General features: G+C 33.8%; 2 long non-coding RNA genes across 2 annotated transcripts; one reads left to right on the top strand and one right to left on the bottom strand.

The window, feature by feature from the left end:
* The first annotated feature begins 5712 nt into the window (after positions 1 to 5712).
* Positions 5713 to 15904, top strand: LOC148609382 (uncharacterized). The gene is made up of 3 exons (XR_015914496.1): positions 5713 to 5965; positions 7761 to 8166; positions 9029 to 15904. It is a non-coding gene; the product is annotated as an uncharacterized LOC148609382 (long non-coding RNA).
* LOC148609381 (uncharacterized) lies at positions 6351 to 25908 on the bottom strand. Its single transcript, XR_015914497.1, has 2 exons — positions 25862 to 25908; positions 6351 to 6552 (listed from the first exon to the last, which is right to left on the bottom strand). It is a non-coding gene; the product is annotated as an uncharacterized LOC148609381 (long non-coding RNA).
* Between the last annotated feature and the right edge of the window lie 1343 nt (positions 25909 to 27251).

The following is a 27251-nucleotide window of genomic DNA, read 5'->3' as shown; positions in this document are numbered from 1 at the left end:
TAGACCGGTTCTATCTTCCTTTGCTATAGTGTAGTGTATATAGATCTGGTAGACCTGTTCTATCTTCCTTTGCTATAGTGTAGTGTATTTGTATATTGTATAGTAATTATATGTTGAATTTGTATGTAAACAATTAATTGTATTTTACTGTATTATATTCTGTATATTTATTTACTATTTGTCTTAGCAATAAAATATTCGAAATTGTAAATTTTTTCAGTCTTTTTAACCAAAAAATTTTAAAAATTACAACTTATTTCTCAGTGGTATGGTTAGTTTGGATATGTCATTATGCACATGTACCACCTGGTCAACATGTATCACTGTATAGATACCAGCCAACAGAAGTAACTACACAATAATCTTGACAAAGCTCAACTTTTTAAAGCAGATGTACAACAGCTATTAAGTACCAAATTTGTTAAGACACCACATCTTATGATATAAAAGAAAATCTACTACATAAATAAACAATCAGTTATGGATTAAATCATCATTATTTTCAACAGTTCTCATCTGAAATCTGAGTTGCCCTCCCGTCATTATACCCCATATCGCCTAACCAGCGGTTTTCTTGGATATTATGTCCCTGATTTTTTTTTACTTTTCTGTGAGTATTGTTAATGCTAATTTGTCTTATTTAAAGCTTGAGATGTGTTCTGTTTATTTTCTTGGTCTAATCTTCGTTCCCAGATCAGGGGCGTAGCTGCCTGTATGCAAATACGCAGTTGCGTGCTTTCGGAAAAAGTAACAAAAATAAAAACATACATTTTAAAGATGAAATAAAGGTTATTTATCGCATATGCATACCATGAACGTAGTATAGGCTCTGAAAAACTGGCTCAAAAATCGTTAAAATTCGGGAGTTTCCCTCAGGGCTTTGGCTTGCCGGACTCACTGGGGGCCTTGAGCGACCCCCCCCCCCAAGACCCCTCGTCGTAATTTTGCGTACAACTAAAACAGGCCTAGCTACGCCCCTGCAGATTATAAAAACCGTTCTGGCTCTTAAGCCTACTGTTACTTTCGTATTGTTCCAAGAGTAATCAAGGGAACCAAGGTTATAGCGGTAATCAAAAGAATGCAATCCAGGGACAAAGACCACACTTGGAAAACAGACATACACAACAAAGAATATAAAGTAACTAAAATCAAACACACAAAGTAACAAAAGCAAATGAGCAACTCCGACGCCACAAAAAACTGGGAGCATGGACCAGGTGCACTGGTAGGGTAAGCGTCCTCTGCTTTTCTAGAAACACCCGCCGAGTTGCTCATAAAAAGTCAAGTCCGGGGTAGACAAACGAGGAAAGGAAAACTATGAACCGTTGAATAAATCAGTTTTCATGGTGCAGATGGATACACCATAACGATCCATGAGTTCATGATGACAACCATTAAACTTCTGTAGTGATGACTTCAATCTTGTAGCAACATAACCCTGTTCCAGAAGCCTATTTGTTAGAGTTCTAGCGCGATACAAAAAGTCTGCGTAGTTTCGGCAAGCTCTGGCATAACGTATGAGTTGTGATATGAACACTCCATACGCAGGTGCTGAAAGGATGTTGCCACAGATGAAAGGAAAGTTGACAATTCTGAATGAAAAGTCATCACGTTTGTCGTAAAGTTTGGTCAATCGTGTTCCTTTACATCGATTTCTAAGTGTAGGTCAAGATATGAGGCTGACTTTACAGTGTCTGTAGTATCCTTTATCTCAAGTTCTTTGGGGGTAGATGCGATGTATCAAATCCCTGAAATTAGGATTCTTTAAAGATAATACATCATCTATATAGCGGTAACTGAGATTAAAGGATCTAGCCAAACGATATTCTTTCTTTCGGATCAAATCAGCTATAAAGTCAGCCTCATAAGAGTGAAGGAATAGGTCAGCAAATAAAGGAGCACAATTTGTTCCCATTGGATTGCCGACTGTTTGTTGAAAAACACGTCCACCACACTGGACAAATATATTGTCGATTAAAAATTCCAGCATTTTGTAAACATCTTCCTCTGTATATTTGGAAGATGATTTGGAATTATTTCTTTCAAAGTATGAGGAATCTCTACAAAGAACTATATTATATCTGTATCTAGGTGTACCATCTTTTTTTGGAAAAACAACAATGTATAATGTTTTCAAGTCGAGATTTTAACTGGGTATGGGGAATAAAAGTATACAGTGTTAAAAAAGGTTTAATGCTATTATATTCAGATAATAGTCTTGAACTGATAGTCTCCAAAAGATCTTTCGAATTTTTCAGGATCCACATTGAATTTATACCACTACGGGAGTAACAAGTGTTGTGGTAGGACTACAGACCCTTTTTGACAGTTGTGAGTATAGAAGTTAAAAGTTTTGAAAGAGGTTTGCAATGAAGGTTGCTGTGATTATTAGGACAAAAGTTAAGAAACCTATAAGCAAGAAATGAAAGATTTTGCATTACGAAGTTAATGCACAACGGAGTACAAAATTTTTAACACAGCACAACCCTTCAAGCTAAATCTTCATGACATGTTTTAACCTGTTTCCATGAAGTTTTGTGATGTGACAGACGAACATACGTACAAGCAGCTAAGAAATTTAATGTACCAATTCAGAGTGCTCAACTTACTGAAAGGGATAAAGCTCTCATTGCTTTCACTTATAAGTCCGTGTTTAATTATTAACTGATATTTTTGGTTGTAGCTCGGATTAAGGGACCACTAATGAAAACTCGAAAGTTATTTTGTAACTGGCATTTGATTCAATGAAAATAACTCTAGTACACAACGTATTTTATTTTGACAGTCTTTCCATAAAGTATTCTAAAAATGCTAAAAAAACACGAGTATAATTGTTCGAGGGAAGTGTTTGTTTTGTACTACTACTTCCTCTCTTCAAAGTTCGGTATAGGAATTGAGCTATAATATATAGAAACAGGCATCAGGTATGAGACCAGTATGTTCATTGCAGCCTTTTTTAAAAATTAAAAACAATTCCACTATTGCACAAAACATCAGGATTTTAAGGGATGATATGATAACCATAAGCTGTACTATTAAATAAAAAAATCATTTTATTATTTTAGATGCATTAACACAGAAATATCCTAAAGCTGACTCAAAATGGCTTTCTATTTTCGGTATTACGTTGTAATAACGCTATAGAGCTTGAAGAGAGAGAAGTGTCTGGTGTAACTCTAGAGAAGCTTTGAATTGTCCTTAATAGAAGTAACAAGTTTATCTTTATAGTTTGATTTAGCTGTCGGAATTGCTTTATTTGTTGTAATTCGTTCTTGCTCATACAGAAGTTTACCAGCAAAAAGGGCAAGTAGCAACTTTTTCCTACGGTTTCTATTATCTTTCGTGTCTGACTTGTAAGTCGACCAAGACTGAGCATGAGGTTAATTAGCTTTTTATAGTTTTGCATGTTCTAGGTACATGTAATGCCTATCCAGGAGTTGTGAATACTTGTCCTTGAATATCACCCAACATTAAGTTATCGCTAAAAACTTCGTTCCAGTCTATACTTCGTTAATTGTCGTTTAACGACTCACTATCCCCTCACGAATATAAACATTTTTTTCTAGAAACGGTGTTATGTCTAGAAATTGGAAATCGAACTGTTAGTCGAACTGTTAGACGAATTGATTGATTGTTGGGGTTTAACACCCGAGCAGCAATATTTCAGCTATATTCAGGAGATGAACATGAAATGGATAATAAAATGAACATGAGATGATGATGAAAAGAAAATGGGATGGCACACAAGGATAATAGGGTCGACAAATTTTGATTGCCTCTAGAAATTGGGAGGGGTGGGTAGGATCGGGCAATTTAGCCTCCTGTGGCGGAGCGCACAGGTTCCTACTCCTATCGAATACCACAGCAGGGTTCTTTAACGTGCGAGGAACGTGGCATCTTTCCCAACACGGTGCACCACTATGGTTTGCGGTCAGATGATTCTCTACGAAAGCAGTCTGGCAATTCATTCCATGTTTTTGCAGCAATTAAAATATTTAAAGAAGTTGAACCCATACCGTGATGTTCTGACGCTGGGTATTTCTGCTGTGTTCTGATATTTGAAATTTGTATTTGTTTTCCTTTATTTCAATTAGGTCATGTAAATATATTGGAGTCTGTCCATTTATTATCTTGAAAGTTTTAACTGCTATGTTTCTAATTCTTCGTATTTTCAGTGATGGCATTTTTGATTTTAACAAAAGCTCCTCATATGTGCCAGTATAGTCGTTATAGATGCATTTAAGGGCCCTTTCTTGATTTTTTTTTCCATTTTATTACATGAAGTATTAGCCTCACTACAGGAGTGCCAAGTGACAGGACAATAATTAAAAATAGACAAAATGAAAGGGTGGTAAATAGTTAACCTTCCCAGTTTATTTAAGTGTTTCCCTATGATCCTTTTTAAAACATTTATTAATAACTGTCTTAAGGCCTTTTTGCAAATGTTGGCTATAATGAGTATCAAATTTAAACTGGTAATCTATTTTTACTCCCAAAAGTTTTACTTCATCCTCAAATTTTACAGTATTATCACCAAGAGTTTTTCATGAGTTTTTAGGCCAATGGCAAGTGTCTGAAATTTATCAGGGTTTGCTGTTAACTGATTCACTGCAAACCAATCTATCAATTTTAAGCTATCGGACTCCAATTTTGATTTGACTTCATCGAGATTGTATCCAGCATAACAAAGAGTAATATCATCAGCGTAATTATATAGAGAAGAATCCTGAATGAATTTATCATTTAGAAAGATACTGAAATGATACAGGGCTTCGAAGTGACTCTTGTGACACCCCTTTATAAATTTTCACCCATTCACTAAATGAGGATCCTAGCTTACTATAGTTTGACACACTGCTTTCCAGTATACCCCCCCCCCACCCCCCACCCAAAAAAAAAAAAAACAAAAAAAAACCACAACAATAATACTCCGTTAAATCCTTCTATGCCATCAAAAAGCTACGCCCGCTACCGGAATCCTCATGTAAGGCACTGCCAAAGTGAAAGTAAGAAACACACTATCTCGTATATAAACTGAGACACGTGATCTACTTTCACTATAAACAAAAATGGCAGACCTGATTGAACTCCCTGAACGAAACGATATCGTTACAACTTTTGACTATATCTGCTGAAATATGGCAGTATACATTAGATACCAAGATGATTCAAGGAGAAAAATGTATATAGAACCGAGTCCATACCTTGTTTGAGTGTGTCCAAAGAAGCATGTGATGTAAAACGTTCTGTTCTTAGGTGAGGTAAAATTTTCCGTTTTTTCCAGAATGAAATTTGCGGCGTTGATGATTCAGTGGGCGGCCAAATCAGAAAACAGTCCCATACACTGAATCCCAAAAAAGATTATAGCCTCCCTAAAAAAATTCCTTGGAAACATATTTAAATGCACGCATTGACATTCGCTGTCAAAAGGCTATTACATTTACCACATGGTCGATGAGCTTGCTCACACTATCAAATATGCTGCTCTCCCAGCAAACAACCCGACCTTTTGAGGACGTTTTCGCAACGTAATACTTTATGTTGTCTCAATTTTATGTTATTATGTTATCTCAACGTAATTTTGGAGACTCCAGAGCACGTGAATATTAGATTTCTTTAATATTTTTTAAACGAGAGGGAGTTTCTCATGCTTATTTCGTCGAGCGGCTTTGCCACAAGATGAGCATGAGAAACTCCCGCGATTTAAAAAAATATTTAACAATCTGTTTATCGCTGTTTTGCTGAATTTTAAGGTATTAGTTTTATTTTCAGTAGTCCTGACCTACATATGTAAATTTTATAAGCGCTGCAAAATTTCCTTTTAGAACTATTTTACGGCGACGTGCTACGTGACATCACGCATGTTGTGCAGATGTGATACACATCATTTGAAAAACAATTGTAAACTATGACGGTCACGTTTAAAATTTGTGGAATAATTCCTGGATTTATTCATTCTAATCGGGTAAGTTACTGAATTTAATCATTTTCCATTGTAGACTAGACAATATTGCCACAAATTATGGATTATTTCATACGTGGTAAACAAAGCGACGGTTATTTGGGTTGTCAAATATTCCTATGCTGTTGCTTGTATGTCATGCGAAGACATAGAAACTAGCGATAATTTTCATTCTCACTCGACTGGCGTGAGATTGAAAATTATCTTATAGCAAGATCAAAGGGATTTTAAACAAAGTAGCGATAATACAACCATGCGCACAATGTCTTCACAACGTCATATTGGTAAAAAAGTTGTCTCAACGTCATAATATGACGAACATAATTTTGTTTCATTTTATGCATCTATCATTTGATTGGTACAGAAAAAATAGACAGAGAATAAGATCATGAATACTAAATATTTTATTTGTATTGATGTACAACAGTTTTCCCCAATCAAACAAGTCAAACAGATAAGATGCCAGCAGTTTATCATAATTCATGTTTAGGTAAAATGGATGAATGATGCGAATAAAATGTTCTTGTGCAGCACTTGGTTTCCACATCCACCACTTTCAAAATTGTTTCTTCTAAGCCTTCTTCCCATTTCTAAAGTTGAAAATGAATTGTTATAAGTAGATGTAGTGTATTTTTCTGTTTAAAACTATTCATTGACATAAATGAAAATATTTAGACATTTTACTATGTGATAGATTATAATTCATTACATGTGTTGATTTAATGTGATGAATGGGCATTTCTTCCATAGATGTATTTGACTTAGATTTTAGTAAGACACAACAGTATTTTTAAAAATTAAACTTTTAATTTGAAAATTTTCAGATCACAATAATACAATGTTAATTGCATATAACAGAAACACTGATCATCAAAATAGGATAGAAACAGTTATCCCAGTATGTCAGAAAACAAACAACTTAAGTATGAAACTAAATATGCATCTGTAAACAGAAAGAACTTCTACTGACAACTAATTTACTTCACATGTAAATAATGACAATGGAGGTGGTAAGGTAAAAAGATGAAGTCCATCAACGTTGTTCCATAAATCACTTATATAAATACCGACACATTTTTTAGTCGTTATTCTATCAAGATTTTAGGATAGGTTTTTATGCTTGTCCAAAACCCTGACAGACTCTGACAAGGTGTGTTGGGGTCAGAACAGTTTCTGATAGTTTAGAACTGTTCTATGAACTGTTGGATGTCATGTGTTGATATTCATGAAGAACATAACTACTGTCAGAGGACTTCAAAAAGAGATGATCCATATAAACGGCTTTTCATGTTTAAACTTCGCAAGCACCACTACTCCTCCTAAACTGCTGAAGTAATTCTTATGTTATTTTATAAGAGGTTGGAAATCATATATAGATGTGCATGAAGTAATATGATTGTTGTTGGATGACTCCAAAGGCTGATAAATCCAAATTAAAGGTTTTACATTTTAGTCCATTTGAAGTGGCAGGTATTCTCTTTGTGAACTTGCTCACAATATTTCTGCTTCACGCTAAATAGTTTAGTCACAACTGCAAAAATTTGCAATATTCTGGTTAGCACATCTTGCAAACATTTGCTGCAGTGTTGCTGCAACTACATGTATGAAGCAACATTGTGGCAACATTTTATTTTCTGGAAGGAAATCCTGAATGAAAATAAACACAGTAAAGAAACAATGAAGTTTTATTTAGAAATATACATGTACATGTATATAATAAGAAACATAGGCTCTGATGAGCTTTGGCTGACATACTGCCAGTGATCGTTTATACCAAACTTCTCTGTAAACATTTCAGAATTAAAGCCTTTATTAGAGGCTGAGTTTGGTTCTTATTGGTCCAGTAGTATCAGAGCAGAAGAGGTTTGAAAAAATTGTTTACAACAAGAGACCCCAAGTGATTGCAATAGCTCAAATGATCTCATTAAATGATTTATGCCAGACTACCTACACATGAGAGATGTGAAGATTCCAGAAATCAAATTTCAACAAAATATGCTGAAGGTGGCCAAACTAGAAAAACATATGGATGCCGTCATTCAAAAGGCTGAAGATGCATCAAAGGCTACTGAGACTTCGTTAAAATTGGGTACAGAAAGACAGACAAGAGGATGAGCTCACCTCTAAATACAACAACAATACTATTAACTAATAGTACACTGGATACTACTGTTAACATCAGACCTAAATGGGCAGACAAACAGGTAAATTTTTATTATCAGTTAGCATACAATGGGCAGACAAACAGGTAAATTTTTATTATCAGTTAGCATACAATAGGCAAGCAAACCCCAAGTTATCAATATTAATGGGTAAACAAACAAATGATTGTTATGATTAAACCTAATTTTGTAGGAGAGAGAGGTATACTGTTGTACCTTTTTCTATCATTCTTTTCTTACATATAAAGGTGAAAATATAGGTAAACTGAGGATAAGACAAATATATATAAACTGAGAGAAAAACTGATATAATATTAATAGAGGTAAACTGAGAAAAGAAACCAAAAAAAAGATAGAAGTAAACTGAGAAAAAAAACTGAAAAATGTAAACAGACGTTAAACTAGGGAAAGAAACTGAAAACAAAAGTAAACAGCAGTAAACTGAGAAAAAAATGAAAAAATAAATAATTAGACTTAACTGAGAAAAAGACAATTTTTGGTATATTAAAGAAACAAATGAAAGATACTTTGAAGAAACAATAAGAGGTAAATTGAAGAAAACAAATAGAGGATAATGTTAGAAATGAGCATAAGAAAATAAAGGATTTTTTCGAGGAAATATGATCTATTGCAAAAATGAAAATATTGCATTTTCAATTCAAAAAATAATTTATATATCAAAACTCCTTGATTAAGTGTCGTGGTGTCAACAAAGAAATCTTTCCATGAAAGTGCAAGATTAAAGGTGTTCATTACAATTCAGTTTTTAAGTTTTTAAAAGCATTTTTGAAAACATATGATAATATCTACATATACCTGAATGTTTTACATGTTAAGTATTGATATCTGAACTACATGTAAACACAGATGTGCCATGAGAACTTGATTGAATCTTATTTTGTAGGACTATGATAACCATACAAGCCAGTTTAAAGACTCCAATCAAACACAATGATGAACATCTGAATTCTAAAGCGAGCCATGATGAATGTATCCAGCTGTCCAATACAGAGCGGTTTGATCATATTTGATCATTCTTTTGTACACCTGTCTTCTGACTGATATTTTGTGGTGATTTGCTGTCTGGCTATCTGTCCACATATAGTAAGATATACCTCAATATTAGAACCAAAAATTGTTAAAGTTTGTTTTGAAGTCAGGGCAGCTTTTTTTTTCTTTTCTGCTTTTTATTATAATGGTATTATAATTGTTAACTTGAGTGTTAACGTTAAAATTAGGGGAACGGTGCTGAACACTGTAATTGCAACTCTTCATTATCCTCAAAAACGTATAATTCATTATAATCTCTGAAATTTTGTATACATTGTTGAGGGAATAATGGCAGTACTTTTAAATGGAATATTGTTTATCATTCCCACAATGTGAAGAAAGATAGAAGAAATGAAATGGCATAAACTGGCAGCAAAGAAAAGATTTAATTATGATCCAATATTTTCAAGAAAAAATCAGCATCAAAATTTCATTTTTAATTGTTTCCTGTAAATAATATTTTTTCTTGTTTATTTTTCAATCATTATACACTCAACAAACAAAACATTTTGGGGGGTATAGTCTGTCTGTCTGTCCATCAGTTTACCATTCTATTAAGCCTTAAGCTACTCACAAAGATATGAAGTGTGTGCATGTGACATATTTTTTAATTGGTTGTAAGAGATGTACATTTCATATAGGTCATATTCTGATTAGTAACTACTAAAAACATATTAGCTCACCTGGCCAAAGGCCATGTGAGCTATTGCAGTCACTTGGCATCTGTCGTTTTCATTTACAGTTTTTCAAAACTCTTCTCCTCTGACACTACTGGACCAATTGGTACCAAACTTGGTATGAATGTGCCTTATAGTATCCTTCAAATAAAGATTTTTAGTTTGTCAAAAACATGGCAGCCATTACTAAAAATAGAACATAGGAGTCAGACAGTAGTTTTTTGCCATTGTCTCCAAAATCGTTTGGTTAAGCAGAATTCTGACATAACGGGGAAAAGGGTTCAGCATGATGAGTTCTGTTTGTGGTCAAATTTTTATTTTAATTGGTGAGGCTATTTTGGAGTTACTGCAATTTTTCAATGTTGTTTTTGCTGTCTTTAATGTTATTTTTTTTCAGATATCTTCTCTGACACTACATGTATCCGCCAATTAGAACCAAACTTTGTTTGAATGTTCTTTGGGGTATTGTGCATAGAACTAATGTTGGGATTTTTGATCTGTCAAAAAACATGGCCACAATTACTAAAAATCGAACATATGGGTCAGACAGATGTTTTTTGCCAATGTCTCCGAAACCTTTTGGTTAAGCCAAATGCTGACAAAAGGGGAAAAGGGTTCAGCATGATGAGATCTGTCTGTGGTCAAATTTTCATTTTAATCTGTGAGGCCATGTTGGAGTTATTGCCATTTTTCATTGCTTGTTATTTCTTTAAAAAACCTCCTCTGACACTACATGTAGTGGACCAATTGGAACCAAACTTTCTTTTAATGTTCCTTGGGAAATCTTGCATAGAACTAATGTTGGGATTTTGGATCCATCAAAAGACTTATCTGCTGTTACTAAAGAAAGAACAAAGAGGTCAGTCAGAAGTTTTCCTTATGTATCTCTAAAATCATTAAGTTTAGTCAAATTCTTTCAATTACTGAAATGATCCTTATTTAAAGGCCCACAAAAGTCTCCAGGAATCAAAGTTGTCGGACTACTTGTAAGAGTTATTGCCTATAAAGGTGTAAAATGAGTTTGTTTTAGTTATCAGCTGATATCTTGTAAACTATGATAGATGGAATGAAACTTTCAATTGCTGTAATGATCCTTACCATTAGGCCTTCTAAAATTTGTGGGGATCAAAGTTTTCAGATGACTCCTTGTTAGTTATTGCTCTTGAAAGGCAAACAATTATGTATTGAGCAGTTCTCAGCCAATATCTTGAAAACTATAATAGATACAATGAAACTTTCAATTGATGAAATGATCCTTATTGTAAGTCCTACCAATGTCTTCCTTCAGTCGAAATTGTCGGACAACTTTTGCTAGTGTTATTGCCCTTGAAAAGCAAAAATTTAACCAGGTGAGCGATTAAGCTCTTGTTATGTTATTGATAAATAAATGCTAATGTATGGAGAAGTTTGGCTATAGCTAATTTAAGCTGAACTTGAACAATTACTGAAGTTATGTGTTGTGTGAAGGTGTATGCTGCATGCCAAGACTGAGTCCTGTGACTTCATCATCAGGATGCAACTCACAGGGTAAAGTATGAAGCTGTGGCAACCAAATGGGTTACGTTACACAACTTGACTTCACTTATTCAAGTTTTGCTTGAAGTTTGGATGTACCTAAAGTTCTTCATACATTGCCTTGTTTTGTTCCGATCTTATAACAGCATATCAATATTTTTAAAGATTTGGTATGTACTCTGGTTCAAAAATGCATCTTTTTTAAAAAGTTCTCAATCAGGATAGGACTCACATGATATGAAATCTACAGAAAGTATTTCATAAAATATGAAACCTAGGCAACCACTTGAACATGAAATACAAATTATTAGCCATTTCAATAAATATTTCCGCCATTTTTATACTATACCTTTCTTTGCAAGCATTTATGTACAAAATTTTGTTCTTTTTATTATGCTTTCAATTTCAGGTTTCAACAGTTAGCAATATTTTTTGTATTTGCCGTACATCGGTGCTACACATTTATGTATACCTGGTGCAATTAGATGTGCATAAAGTGAGATACCTGTATCTAGTTGTAATGTTGAAATCTTGCAAAGGGAGCTTATTCAGGTTTCAGAGAACTTTTTTCTTGTTTATTTTTTCTATCATTATACACTCGACACACAAAACCTTCAGGGGGTATATAGGAATCACCTAGTCTGTCTGTCCATCAGTTTATTCTGTTAAGCCTCTAGATGCTCACAAAGATATGAAGTGTGTGCATGTGACATATGTTTTTAATGGTTCTAAGAGATATTCATGTCATATAGGTCATATTCTGATTAGTAACTACTAAAAAACATTTTTAGCTCACCTGGCCAATGGCAATGTGAGCTATTGCAATCACTTGGCATCTGTCGTTTTCATTTACAATTTTCCAAAACTCTTCTCCTCTGACACTACTTGACCAATTGGTACCAAACTTGGTATGAATGTTCCTTATAGTATCCTTCATATGGAAATTTTTGGTGTGTCAAAAACATGGCCTCCATTACTGAAAATAAAACATAGGGTCAGACAGTAGTTTTTTGCCAATGTCTCCAAAATCGTTTGGTTAAACCAAATTCTGACAAAAAGGGGGAAAGGGTTCAGCATGATAATATCTATCAGTGGTCAAATTTTCATTTTAATCTGTGAAGCCATGTTGGAGTTATTGCCCTTTTCAATGTTCTTTTGCTACCTTTAATGTTATTTCTTTAAAAAATCTTCTCCTCTGACACCACATGTAGTGGACCAATTGGAACCAAATTTGTTTTAATGTTCCTTGAGAAATTTTGCATAGAACTAATGTTGGGATTTTGGATCCATCAAAAGACTCGTCTGCTTTTACTACAGAAAGAACAAAGGGGTCAGTCAGAAGTTTTCCTTATGTATCTCTAAAATCATTAAATTTAGTCAAATTCTTTCAATTACTGAAATGATCCTTATTTAAAGGCCCACAAAAGTCTCCAGGAATCAAAGTTGTCGGACTACTTGTAAGAGTTATTGCCTATAAAGGTGTAAAATGAGTTTTTTTAGTTATCAGCTGATATCTTGTAAACTATGATAGATGGAATGAAACTTTCAATTGCAAGTCCTACCAATGTCTTCCTTCAGTCGAAATTGTCGGACAACTTTTGCTAGTGTTATTACCCTTGAAAAGCAAAAATTTAACCAGGTGAGCGATTAAGCTCTTGTTATGTTATTGATAAATAAATGCTAATGTATGGAGAAGTTTGGCTAAAGCTAATTTTAAGCTGAACTTGAACAATTACTGAAGTTATGTGTTGTGTGAAGGATGTAACTCACAGGGTAAAGTATGAAGCTGTGGCATCCAAATGGGTTACGTTACACAACTTGACTTCACTTATTCAAGTTTTGCTTGAAGTTTGGTTGTACCTAAATTCTTCATACATTGCCTTGTTTTATTCCGATCTTATAACAGCATTACAATATTTTTAAAACCTATTTTTTAAAACCTGGTTACGAAAAAGCATGTTTTAAACAGTTCCCACTCAGGATAGGACTCACATGATATGAAATCTACAGAAAGTATTTCCTAAGATGTGAAACCTGGGCAACCACATGTGCATGAAGTACTATTTGCCAGTTCAATTAATATTTCTGCCATTTTTTATACTATACCTTTCTTTGCAAGCATTCATACACAAGATTTTGTTCTTTTTATTATGCTCTTATGTATGGAGGAGTCAGGCTTCATCTAATTCCATCAAGCTTGTAACTGAGGAGAGGTGGAGATGTGTTCCAGTTCCTCACACTTTAGTGTGAGATGAAACTATATCTTGTTACGTACTGATATGGGTCGAATGAAGTCAAGTCTGGCAGTGTTTGGGGTTCACTGCAGCAGCCATCGGCTGCCACGTCCCCCGATTCGACCCTATAATTATTAAATTGGTAGTTACATGCCAATTTGATAATTATAGGGTCGAATCAGGAGGTGCAGCAGGCTGTTCAGCTACCATGATCAGATTTCTTTACAATAATTTTTGTCAACAAAATTTTGATATTATTCAAAAACTACATTTAGCATCAATCATGTTTTTCATGCTGACCACGTAATTATTTTGGAGTGTTCAAAAGTGTCAATTTTTAAGAATTTCTTTTTAATTAGCATATTTGTGTTTAATTATATGCTACACGGAAAAGAACTTTGTGCAATATTTTCTTCAATAATTTAATAGTCGATTGCGTGTCGTGTCGTCTTAGGTAGAATGGCACTGTCTTATCCCCATTTAAAACATTGGAAAGTATCAAAACGTGCATGACCTTTTGAATATCAGAACAATAATTCTTTTCTTTGAAATTCATTTTAATAATTCTTTTAATAATGTCATATTCTTTATCCAACCACTAAGTCTGAAATGATATGGTGCTGTTAGGGTAAAGCACCAACAGGGAGAAGTAGTTTCCATCTACCTATATGTTAGGCGGGATCGGTGATTAAATGATGGCGTGAATTTTGTGTCCTATTTATTATGTCTTCAATTTCAGGTTTTTACAGTTTTTAATGTATTAAGATGTGCGATATGTGACACTCGCATGGCTGGTGCAAGTAGATGTGCATAAAGGAAAAAATCTATCATTGAAAGCTTGAAAAGGAGATAATCCAAGTTTCATGTTTGCCATTTTACAGCCTGCACTCCTCCAAGAACTATTATATGGAATTTCGTTGAAACTTTACTGGAAAAGATTAGGCTATGGAATTGTATTGAAACTTTACAGGGATACATAAAGCTTTGGAATTTCGTTGAAACTTTACTGGGATAAATAAAGATTTGGAATTTTTGTTGAAACTTTACAGGAATAGATTGAGCTTCGAATGTAAATTTACATAAAGCGGTATTATTTCTCGAAGAAGGATGATAATCCAACTAATAGATTTCATGTAAGGTGTGCATGAATTTAATTTGAACAAGATGAGTATCATTTATGTGCTTACTCAAAATAGTTTATATGTACATGTATGTGGGTCTGCATACATAGTTGGTCTGATTATAAACAGTATGCAAATAACTTGATGGAACTGTTAAAAGCATACAGTTACAGTACACTGTGGTAAACTTTGTACATTAGGTTAAGTAATTGTTTTTTAATGTATGGAGGAGTCAGGCTTCATCTAATTCCATCAAGCTTGTAACTGAGGAGAGGTGGAGATGTGTTCCAGTTCCTCACACTTTAGTGTGAGATGGAAATATATCTTGTTACGTACTGAAATGGGTCGAATGAAGTCAAGTCTGGCAGTGTTTGGGGTTCACTGCAGCAGCCATCGGCTGCCACGTCCCCCGATTCGACCCTATAATTATTAAATTGGTATTTACATGCTAATTTAATAATTATAGGGTGGAATCAGGAGGTGCGGCAGGCTGTTCAGCTACAATGAACAGATTTCTTTACAATAATTTTTGTCAATAAAATTTTGATATTATTCAAAAACTACATTAGCATCAATCGTGTTTTTCGTGCTGACCGCGGTAATTATTTTGGAGTGTTCAAAAGTGTCAATTTTTAAGAATTTCTTTTTAATTAGCATATTCGTGTTTAATTATATGCTACACGGAAAAGAACTTTATGCAATATTTTCTTCAATAATTTAATAGTCGATTGCGTGTCGTGTCGTCTTAGGTAGAATGGCACTGTCTTATCCCCCTTTAAAACATTGGAAAGTATCAAAACGTGCATGACCTTTTGAATATCAGAACAATAATTCTTTTCTTTGAAATTCATTTTAATAATTCTTTTAATAATGTCATATTCTTTATCCAACCACTAAGTCTGAAATGATATGGTGCTGTTAGGGTAAAGCACCAACAGGGAGAAGTAGTTTCCATCTACCTATATGTTAGGCGGGATCGGTGATTAAATGATGGCGTGAATTTTGTGTCCTATTTATTATGTTTTCAATTTCAGGTTTTTACAGTTTTTAATGTATTAAGATGTGCGATATGTGACACTCGCATGGCTGGTGCAAGTAGATGTGCATAAAGGAAAAAATCTATCATTGAAAGCTTGAAAAGGAGATAATCCAAGTTTCATGTTTCCCATTTTACAGCCTGCACTCCTCCAAGAACTATTATATGGAATTTCGTTGAAACTTTACTGGAAAAGATTAGGCTATGGAATTGTATTGAAACTTTACAGGGATACATAAAGCTTTGGAATTTCGTTGAAACTTTACTGGGATAAATAAAGATTTGGAATTTTTGTTGAAACTTTACAGGAATAGATTGAGCTTCGAATGTAAATTTACATAAAGCGGTATTATTTCTCGAAGAAGGATGATAATCCAACTAATAGATTTCATGTAAGGTGTGCATGAATTTAATTTGAACAAGATGAGTATCATTTATGTGCTTACTCAAAATAGTTTATATGTACATGTATGTGGGTCTGCATACATAGTTGGTCTGATTATAAACAGTATGCAAATAACTTGATGGAACTGTTAAAAGCATACAGTTACAGTACACTGTGGTAAACTTTGTACATTAGGTTAAGTAATTGTTTTTTAATGTATGGAGGAGTCAGGCTTCATCTAATTCCATCAAGCTTGTAACTGAGGAGAGGTGGAGATGTGTTCCAGTTCCTCACACTTTAGTGTGAGATGGAAATATATCTTGTTACGTACTGAAATGGGTCGAATGAAGTCAAGTCTGGCAGTGTTTGGGGTTCACTGCAGCAGCCATCGGCTGCCACGTCCCCCGATTCGACCCTATAATTATTAAATTGGTATTTACATGCTAATTTAATAATTATAGGGTGGAATCAGGAGGTGCGGCAGGCTGTTCAGCTACAATGAACAGATTTCTTTACAATAATTTTTGTCAATAAAATTTTGATATTATTCAAAAACTACATTAGCATCAATCGTGTTTTTCATGCTGACCGCGGTAATTATTTTGGAGTGTTCAAAAGTGTCAATTTTTAAGAATTCCTTTTTAATTAGCATATTCGTGTTTAATTATATGCTACACGGAAAAGAACTTTGTGCAATATTTTCTTCAATAATTTAATAGTCGATTGCGTGTCGTGTCGTCTTAGGTAGAATGGCACTGTCTTATCCCCCTTTAAAACATTGGAAAGTATCAAAACGTGCATGACCTTTTGAATACCAGAACAATAATTCTTTTCTTTGAAATTCCTTTTAATAATTCTTTTAATAATGTCATATTCTTTATCCAACCACTAAGTCTGAAATGATATGGTGCTGTTAGGGTAAAGCACCAACAGGGAGAAGTAGTTTCCATCTACCTATATTTACGCGGGATCGGTGATTAAATGATGGCGTGAATTTTGTGTCCTATTTATTATGTTTTCAATTTCAGGTTTTTATAGTTTTTAATGTATTTAGATGTGCGATATGTGACACTCGCATGGCTGGTGCAAGTAGATGTGCATAAAGGAAAAAATCTATCATTGAAAACTTGAAAGGGAGATAATCCAAGTTTCATGTTTTCCCATTTTACAGCCTGCACTCCTCCAAGAACTGTTATATGGAATTTCGTTGAAACTTTACTGGAAAAGATTAGGCTATGGAATTGTATTGAAACTTTACTTGGATACATAAAGCTTTGGAATTTTGTTGAAACTTTACTGGGATAAATAAAGATTTGGAATTTTTGTTGAAACTTTACAGGAATAGATTGAGCTTCGAATGTAAATTTACATAAAGCGGTATTATTTCTCGAAGAAGGATGATAATCCAACTAATAGATTTCATGTAAGGTGTGCATGAATTTAATTTGAACAAGATGAGTATCATTTATGTGCTTACTCAAAATAGTTTATATGTACATGTATGTGGGTCTGCATACATAGTTGGTCTGATTATAAACAGTATGCAAATAACTTGATGGAACTGTTAAAAGCATACAGTTACAGTACATTGTGGTAAACTTTGTACATTAGGTTAAGTAATTGTTATTTAATGTATGGAGGAGTCAGGCTTCATCTAATTTCATCAAGCTTGTAACTGAGGAGAGGTGGAGATGTGTTCCAGTTCCTCACACTTTAGTGTGAGATGAAACTATATCTTGTTACGTACTGAAATGGGTCGAATGAAGTCAAATCTGGCAGTGTTTGGGGTTCACTGCAGCAGCCATCGACTGCCACGTCCACCGATTCGACCCTATAATTATTAAATTGGTATTTACATGCTAATTTAATAATTATAGGGTCGCCTCCGGAGGTGCGGCAGGCTGTTCAGCTACCATGAACAGATTTCTTTACTATAGTTTTTGTCAACAAATAGTTTTTAGACTATTTCTTCTAAAAGAATCATTAATCATTACTTGCTATAAATAATTCTGTATGTTGATGTGACTGCTGATTTACCGATTCTAACACAATAGCATTGAAATGCTTTTTAAATACTACCAGTTTTTTTCAAGCCGCAACGGAAGAGGGGAGTCGGCGCTGTATTTCTAGATTCACCCCTCCATTTTATTTGTAATGCCTGTACCAAGTCAGTACCATTGCGGTACCAGTTGCTCCGTTGATTTAATTTCTAATTTGTCAGATGTGTTTTGGCTTTGACATGTTTGTGGATAGAATTAGTGTTTGATTATTCTTTTGTTATCCTTATTTAGAGCGAACTGTAGTATCATGGTCAAATGATTACATTTGATACAAATGCAAGGGTGTTTCATAATGTGCACTAATTGCATTGTGATATATCGTTATCGTTTGGTAAGATACTTGTATTTCCTTAGGACTGGTTCTGTTACTTCAAGAGTAATCAAAGGAACCAAGGTTATAGCGGTAATCAAAAGAATGTAATCCAGGGACAAAGGCCACACATGGAAAACAGACATACACAACAAAGAACATAAAGTAACTAAAATCATACATACAAAGTAACAAAAGCAAATGAGCAACTCGGACTCCACTAAAAACTGGGAGCATGGACCGGGTGTACTGGTAGGGTAAGCGTGCTCTGCTTTTCTAGAAACACCCGCCGAGTTGCTTATAAAAAGTCAAGTCCGGGGTAGACAAACGAGGAAAGGAAAACTTATAATGTTTGATTATATTGAATATCATCTCTGTATACATTATATTCTAGTATATAAACCTTTTATTGTTTGGTTATCAATGCTGCTGATAAGAGGAGACCTCTTGAAAAACGTGAACAGCATACCGAAATTTGTGATATATATGTCGATGGTATTTTTGTATTTAGTAACCACTGGGTTAATGACTCTACTGCTGGACTAAAAGTCCAAAAGGGAGCAACAGATGTCTAATCTGATTTATACACATGTACCAAATAATTAATTGAGTTTTGCAGTCCATGAATTACATAATTCAAAAGCCATACAATCTGAGTCTTCATGTCTGGTATTGAAGAATTTCAAGCTCTTTTCTTCAATAAATAGAATAGAATATTGGGTAATAAAGTAAACTAAACAAAATAGAATACTTTTACAAGATAAAAAAATCAAATTATCTAAGTCAAATATTATGAAGAACGATTTTTCATAGAATTTATATAGATGCATCCTTTTGTACGACTGTTGTATGTTCTATTAGCCATACAAATTAATTAGGTGTAAATCATTATGTGATAGATTTTGGTCATCGTAAGTCTTCACAATGAAACATATATGAATAGTTAAATAAAGGAATTGTTTTTTTCTACTTGAGGTGTGCAGATGTATGCGTAATCAAGGGAACAAATGTTCTAGCATAATTCAAAAGAATATAACCCAGGGACAAAGACCAGACATGGAAAACAAACAAACACAACAAAGAACATAAAGTAACTAAAATAATACATACAAGGTAACAAAAGTAAATGATCAACTCGGACTCTACTAAAACCTGGAAGCATGGACCAGGTGCAACCGATAGGGTATGCGTCTCTGCTTTTCTAGAAACTACCAACCGAGTTGCTCATCAAAGTGTAAGTCCGGGGTAGACGAAAAGGGAAAACTATGACATGTTGAACAAATAGGTTGTCATGATACAGATGGATACATCGTAACGACCAATAAAACTTCCGTAGTGATGATTTCAATCTTATAGCAACGTAACTCTGTTCCAGAAGTCTACTTGTAAGATGTCTAGCGCAATACAAAAAGTCTGCGTAGATACGGCAATCTCTGGCATAACGTATGAGTTGTGATATGAAAACTCCATATACAGGTGCTGAAGGGATGTCACAGATGATAGAAAAGTTGACAAATCTGAACGAAAAATCAGCACGTTTGTCGTAAAGTCCATCGATCTCTAAGTGTAAAAACCAAGACAAATTTTCTCGAAAATGATCAGTATTCGATGAAATAACGATATGTTTTATGTTTTTGTTTACGTTTTTCTTATTATTTACTCTGCCAATGTCTCAGTGATAAGAAAATTACATCCATACTGATAGAAGCAGTATTGGTGGCATGATGACTTATTGCCCAAATAGCTAAATGGGAGTTGAGATCATGATTGCGTGGTCATCAGTACTGAGACGATTCATCTGCAGGTTTTGTCATTTGAAGGAAAGTGGAGAAAAAATCGATGAACGTGGACCTGGTGACAAGATATATTAAGGAAAACCCGTGTGACATGATTTATTAAAATCTTGTATGACAAAAAAATATGTATCTGAATCACCCAGTGGTAGATATATGGGTAAAATATCTTGTGAAGTTCCTGGGATTCATATAAAAATGGATTTTATACGTTATTCATGAAAAATAATTGTTACAAATGCTTGACTGTAACTTCTGACCTTGTTGAACTGAAATATTTCGAGATAAATGCCCGTTTTGCAAGTGAACTATATTAAATAAGTAACAATGGACACCTTCATTCAAGAAGTTAAACATATAAAAGTAGGTGATATCTTCCTACAATACAGGATAATTTTACCTACATAAAAAGGACTTGGTGGTTGTCAACTTTAGACGAAAAAGCTTGAGATCACCATGGATGATGATAGTGGAATAACATTGACTTTATGATACACGGGTAAAGCTGTATCATGTTTGTCCAGAATGTGTCATGACATGATTTATTTACTCTAAAATATGATTACATTTAACATAAACGTCTAGAGAACTGTTACTATTGAAAAAACAGAATATTGTGAATGTTGATATTTGAGCACTTAGTTTTTTTTCATTCGATCACAATCCAGTGGTCACCAACTGAAACTTCTCACAGGTAATTTAATATTAAGTAAAGGACAACTTTTGCTACAGCAGTTTTACTGCATAATGTAGGTGTATATTTACATGACCACAGAGTTTAAGCTCCAATAGATGAATTCTTTCCCCAAAACTGATATTTACTTTGGGCTGTTCAAGTTAAAAAAAAGGATGAGGGTCAAAAGTAATTTCATTGAAAGGAAAAATTGGACTGTATGTTGAACACCAATTTCGATTCATATCTAATTTTTAAAGCATATTCTTATTTTTATTTGTTCTTTCAAAACACTTCAGGAAATGGAAGTATATTCTCACCAACGCGGAAACCACTTTTTACAGTTTCATCGTGATTTTGTAAGGATTCCCATACCTTACCACCTGTAAAAGCGCTAATCTCTATTTTAAAGGTCGGTCAAATGGTATCGCAGATGCATTATGCAATGTGCACCATACATTTGATAGAAATGTCGACATTTTGGACTCATTGTATGCTGTTGGTCTCATGGTAGAGATTGTTGGTGTTTTAAAGAATGAATACTGCAACCAAACATAGAATCAACAGGAAACCATAGGCAGTATGTTGTCTAAACTATTTAATCATAATAATTTCTCTTAAAGCCTTTTTTTCAGTGTCCCTGATAGCACACACCACAACGGCCGAGGAGGATAAACGCTCTGCGTCCCTGATAGCACACACCACAACGGCCGAGGAGGATAAACGCTCTGATACAATATAAGAATGTTTTTTTCAGTGTCCCTGATAGCACACACCACAACGGCCGAGGAGGATAAACGCTCTGCGTCCCTGATAGCACACACCACAACGGCCAAGGAGGATAAACGCTCGGATACAATATAAGATAGCACACACCACAACGGCCGAGGAGGATAAACGCTCGGATACAATATAAGAATGTTTTTTTCAGCGTCCCTGATAGCACACACCACAACGGCCGAGGACGATAAACGCTCGGATACAATATAAGAATGTTTTTTTCAGCGTCCCTGATAGCACACACCACAACGGCCGAGGAGGATAAACGCTCTGATACAAGTTTAGACAGATTTATGTGTGTGTTTATTGTTTGACCTAACTCGGCATCAAATATAAACATCACCTGCTCTTCAGTGCTTAACTTTGTAAATGAATAATTAATACCTTGAAATTTAATTCCTATGAACATTTATATAATAATTAAATTAGAGGATGGGCTGGGATCTTTTTTTGAAAAAAAAATACATTTTGGCAATTTTTGAGGAAAAAATTGTTTACTAATTCATTTAAAAAAAGGTAACAACGCCGCCCGCAAGACATGTATTCCCAAATCTATTATGACGTCATCAATCATATAAACAGTGAAATCTTTTATTGTCTCTCTCGCCTATAACTTCGTCCTGAACAAATTTATTAACAGTTTGCTTTAAATTTCGATATGTTATTCATTGTTTGTGTTTAAGCTTGTTTTAGAAATGTCGTTTGAAATGCTCAAATGGTTATATGCCCCATCATCGGCCACATTTACCACGCTTTTTGTGGCAACTAAGTTGCTTCATTTAAACAATTTTTAAAACTGAACTGTTAAGGTTTCAGTCGTAAATATGTATATAATTTTACTATTAAACAATTACAGAGTATTTTTATGATTCTCTGTGATATTTGTCGTATGGACACATTATGGAGGGCATTTTCCTACATGTTGTCATGACTTCAGTACAAAACACCACAAATTAGGCTAAAACTCCTGATTAGCGGATATCTTAAATAGTGTATTTTTTTATCCATTACGGATAATATTGGGTAGGCATTGCCTAAATCAGCGAGCACTGTGAGCTTTACCATACATGTACCGTCTGTGCGAGACTCGTAAAAATAATAAGGACATTACAAAGAGGGGGAAGTATATTTTTATTTTCTTTATTTTTAGAAGAAATATGGGAAATGTTGTCCCACGGACTGTTGTTGAGACAACTAGTACTATGAAGATGATAAAGAAGATATAAAAGAATTATATTTGATACTTCAAGAATTTTCAAGACCAAATGGGCCCGTCCATAAAAATAAAAGTAATAGCGACTATAACTCATTTATAATGGAGTAAATGTTATGAGTAAATAAATAATATTCAAAACTAAATTATGATTGGCTGTCAATATCACTGACCCAAATACTACCTTGAACCATCAAGTATAAATGACAAACTGAAGAAATAACATTGATTTTGAACAGAAGAAGGGATATGGACAAAGACAAGAAAAATGTTAAAATCCATTTATCAAATGCAGATTTGCAAAGTTTAATGCACAGATAATTGGACAGATTAGGTTTCAAATTCCATACCAATCTAAATGAATAATAATCCGATCTTTTGTTATATCAACATTTTGTCAAATTAAGATAATATTAACAGGTTTTCTTTAGAAAAGAGCATGTAAAACTGAAATTTTGGCGACGTGAGTAAACCCTGAAAGTTGGTTACTTTGGAAAAAAATCAGCAAAGCGGAACGAAATGTAAACTCGATCTTTAACGCATCAAGGTAGACTCACTTACCAAAAACCTTAAACTCAGACTTAAATTTCGGTACCTTTTAGGGTCATAACTCTGACAAAAATAAGTGAAGCGGAAGGAAATCTATACTTGATCTGTAACTCAACAGGATAGACTAACATATATGTACCAAAAATCAGCTCAATGTCTGCAAGCATTTAATAGAAAAACAGCGGAGACAACTTAAATTTCAGTGAATTTTTCAATGTTAAAAGGCCATAACTCGGACAATAATTAGCCAAGAGGAACTAAATGTTTATTAGATCTGTAGCTCACCAAGGTTGATTCACATACATGTAGTAAAACTCAACTAAATATCTACAAGTGTTTAGAATAAAATGCGGAAAACTTCAATTTTTTCTGGACGAACAGACCGGCGGAGTGCAAAAGTAAAGTCTCCTGCCGCTAAAGCCGTTAAGGGACTAATAAATATGCCCACTTTTAAATAGAAAATCATAATTTCCCAATTTTCTATTTATATAATTGATAATTGAACACCATATGAAGGATAGTACTCCAAATGGGAGGTTAACTCTTATTTTAGGTCTTGTTCCCAACCTGCAAAATGGCAAACAAGACGAAAATAGATGAACTAGTGGGGGATCCATGGGGAGGGTTCTGGTGGTGGAAACTCCTTTTCACTCGAAACTTTTGTTACATTTGTGCTTAATGTACTGTAAAATTAGTACATAACAGCCTAGAAACCACATCTTTTAACGCCACTGTAACCCTCTCTTTTCAAAATCTCTGGGTCTGCAAAATTTGATAAATGAAATGTTTATCCAGCTCTCCCTGGTTTAAATTACCCTTCTGACAAGTATATGTACATGTACATAATAAGTTTTGAAAAAAATATCTATAGTTTTATTTTTCAAGTTGTTCTCTAGAAAAAGTAACAGATCCATATATACAAATACTTTTTAAGTAAATAATATGGAAGTGTCAGATAATACTCACTATGTAATTAATTGATGATAATCAGGTGACATTTAATAGATCGAAGTAAGTCCCTTGCCTTATTGATTTTTACCATTTTTTTATGGATTTTTTTTTCAATGTGTAATAGTTATTTTGAAATATACCTTATTTTCTTAATTACATTTTTTGCAGTTCTTTAGGGTGTTAATATTAATTATCAATTTTGTAGGAACTCCATATTCATCTACAGAGCTGCATCATTACCGAGATCAGCTTAGAAAATCTGGTTGTGTCAAAAGTCACTGTGATAGGAATTCCATTTCTGACTCTTTGTCTTAAAACTTTAATGATTTGTAAGTACCAATTAATCTTAGATGGGATGGAGTTTCCTAGAAAACAGTCTAAGGGTTAACTTTTTTTGGAAGGGTGACTTCTGTGTTAAAAAAAATTAACAATTTAGGTTTGTCGCCTGGATGGGGCCTCTATATTTTGGATCGATTTCTTTGGTAAATGATAAGTAGCAAAAAAAGCTTGAATAAGATTAATTTAAATTTTTCAAAGAAATCAGTGAAGGCAGGGGGGCTACTTTTTATTTGTGGTCATATATTGATATGGGGTTGTTGTTGTTGTTTTGTTTTTGTGCTATAACTTGAGTACTGGTTGATATTTATAATATTTTATAACAAGGTTACAAGCTCCAAAATGAAGTTGGTATTGATAGCCCAATAGTTTCGAATAAGAGGCCTAAAAGGGGCATAAAAATGTATTTGATAGAACTCAACTTCAGAACTCCAGTACAAGCATTGGAATGTCTATGATATTGTTCCTTAATATTCTAAACAATAGTCAGACTTGGATTGATTTAGGGGATAAAGATTTGAACTTTTCAGAAATTAGGGGCCAGAAACATGCATTTTCTTGATGTCCAAACAATATCTTGACTATTAGGGAATGAATCTCTTTGAAATTGTATTTCAAGGTGATATACATGGACAATGTACCACCAAAGGAAGAGTGGGATTGATTTTTGGGGTTTAGACTTGAATCTTGTAGGAATTAGGGGTCTGAAACAAGCATTTTCCTTATGTCTTGATAGTAACTTGAATGAAAGTTAACTAATCTCATATAAGTTTTACAACAAGGTGCCATACCACGAAAAAAAGACTGGGATTGATTTTTGTGGTTGTGAATTGAGCCGAGTAAGAATAAGGGTTCAAAATTGTGCCATAAATAAAGCATTTTTTATGATTTTTGGACAATATCTTTAGTGAAAAGAAATGAATCACTTTGAAATTGTACCACAAGGTGCCATTTTTCCACAGAAAGTTTGGGATTGATTTTTACAGGCTTTTACTGTAACCATTTTGGAATAATGGCAAAAAAGTGACCAAATTGGTTCTGGTCAAATACTTACCCAAATGTTCAGGGTTCAACCTCTGCAGTCATATAAAGCTGCACCCTGCAAAGCATTTTATTTGAGTTTACCTTCAAGTTTGTTAAGTAGCTGGCAGCAATACAACTTTAATATAATTGATTCTACAGTTGAGCATAAAAGGAGGGTTAGTTTTATTTTGGGTATTGGAATTGATTGAGTGAAAATGTGTGCTCATGGGGTAATTGTTACCATGCTCACCATGGTTGTTTGATTCAACATCTCTCAATTGTGTAAAATTTAGCAGTTTGTTTCAAAATTTTGAACTTAACCCCTTTATTCTGCCTCCCAAAATGGCATGTTGAATAAAAACCTTACAATATTAACCTGAAATCCCAATTCTTTGTTTATCTTGATAAGTCTTTGGTCTGCAAATCAAATCAACAACATTGTCCTTATTTTAAGGGTTGCAAAAATAAATTTGTTTAAGGTAATGTGTTTATTAGAAAAAAAACATTTTATAAATAGAATTGAAAGTAGTCCCAATATAAATGGCTTCCATTTAAATTCATTTTGAGTAATTTAGAATCCGTTAAAAAGGGTAACTTGCAATAGATACATGTTTGTTAAATATTTGTGTTGACTTTTTATAGGTAAATATGAACTTACAAAAGATGTGTATTTAATGGCAGTCTGGTATCGTTATATGCAAGATTCAAGGATTACAGTAATGGAAAAATGTTTTAAAATGGCTTAGAAAGCTTGTGCTAAATGAGAGGAACATTTTGGTATATGATATTATGTTATTATGGCACACACTAATAAAATATTGAACTTTCAGTTTTTGGTTTATTAACTGGATAACTTTATAGTCTTTTATGAAGGACTTACAGTGCAGAATACCTAAACTACATAAAAAAATACAAAGTGAATAGCGCTTTCGTTGTTAAATCAATACACATAATGAAAAGTTCAACTTTGTAAATAGTCAAAATTTTGATTTAAAGCGATAAAGTGCATATCCTTACCTATGTTTATCACTCATGTACATTCAGGATGAAGTGAAGTGCGATTATTTCTTTCCTTTATCAAGTAGTTGTCAGAATACAGATCTGTTACCATTCCACCGCAAACTCAAATTCAAATGCTTAGAACAAGTTAAAATAACAGTTTGAATCAGTCCTAGCTTAAAAGAATTCAAGTATAAGAAATATTTCCTACTTATATAAATGAACTGATATTATTGAAAGGCAATGTTTTTAAGGTTCACTGTTCAAACATGTTATAAAGTAATTCATCAATAAGTCTGTCTTTCACCTTGCATTTTTAATTGGAATTAAAAATAGATCTGTCGCCGTGCATGTCACGTGGTGACCATCTATTTACAAGAGCATGTGAATTCTTGTTGAGTGTACATGTATATCTAACAACC

This window comes from Perna viridis, chromosome 8 (assembly GCF_037379345.1).
Source record: "Perna viridis isolate PV_CMFRI_1.1 ecotype Kerala chromosome 8, ASM3737934v1, whole genome shotgun sequence".
NCBI classification, from domain to species: domain Eukaryota; kingdom Metazoa; phylum Mollusca; class Bivalvia; order Mytilida; family Mytilidae; genus Perna; species Perna viridis.
Note: the sequence above shows the minus strand (reverse complement) of the source record. Positions and strands in the feature narration are given on the sequence as shown.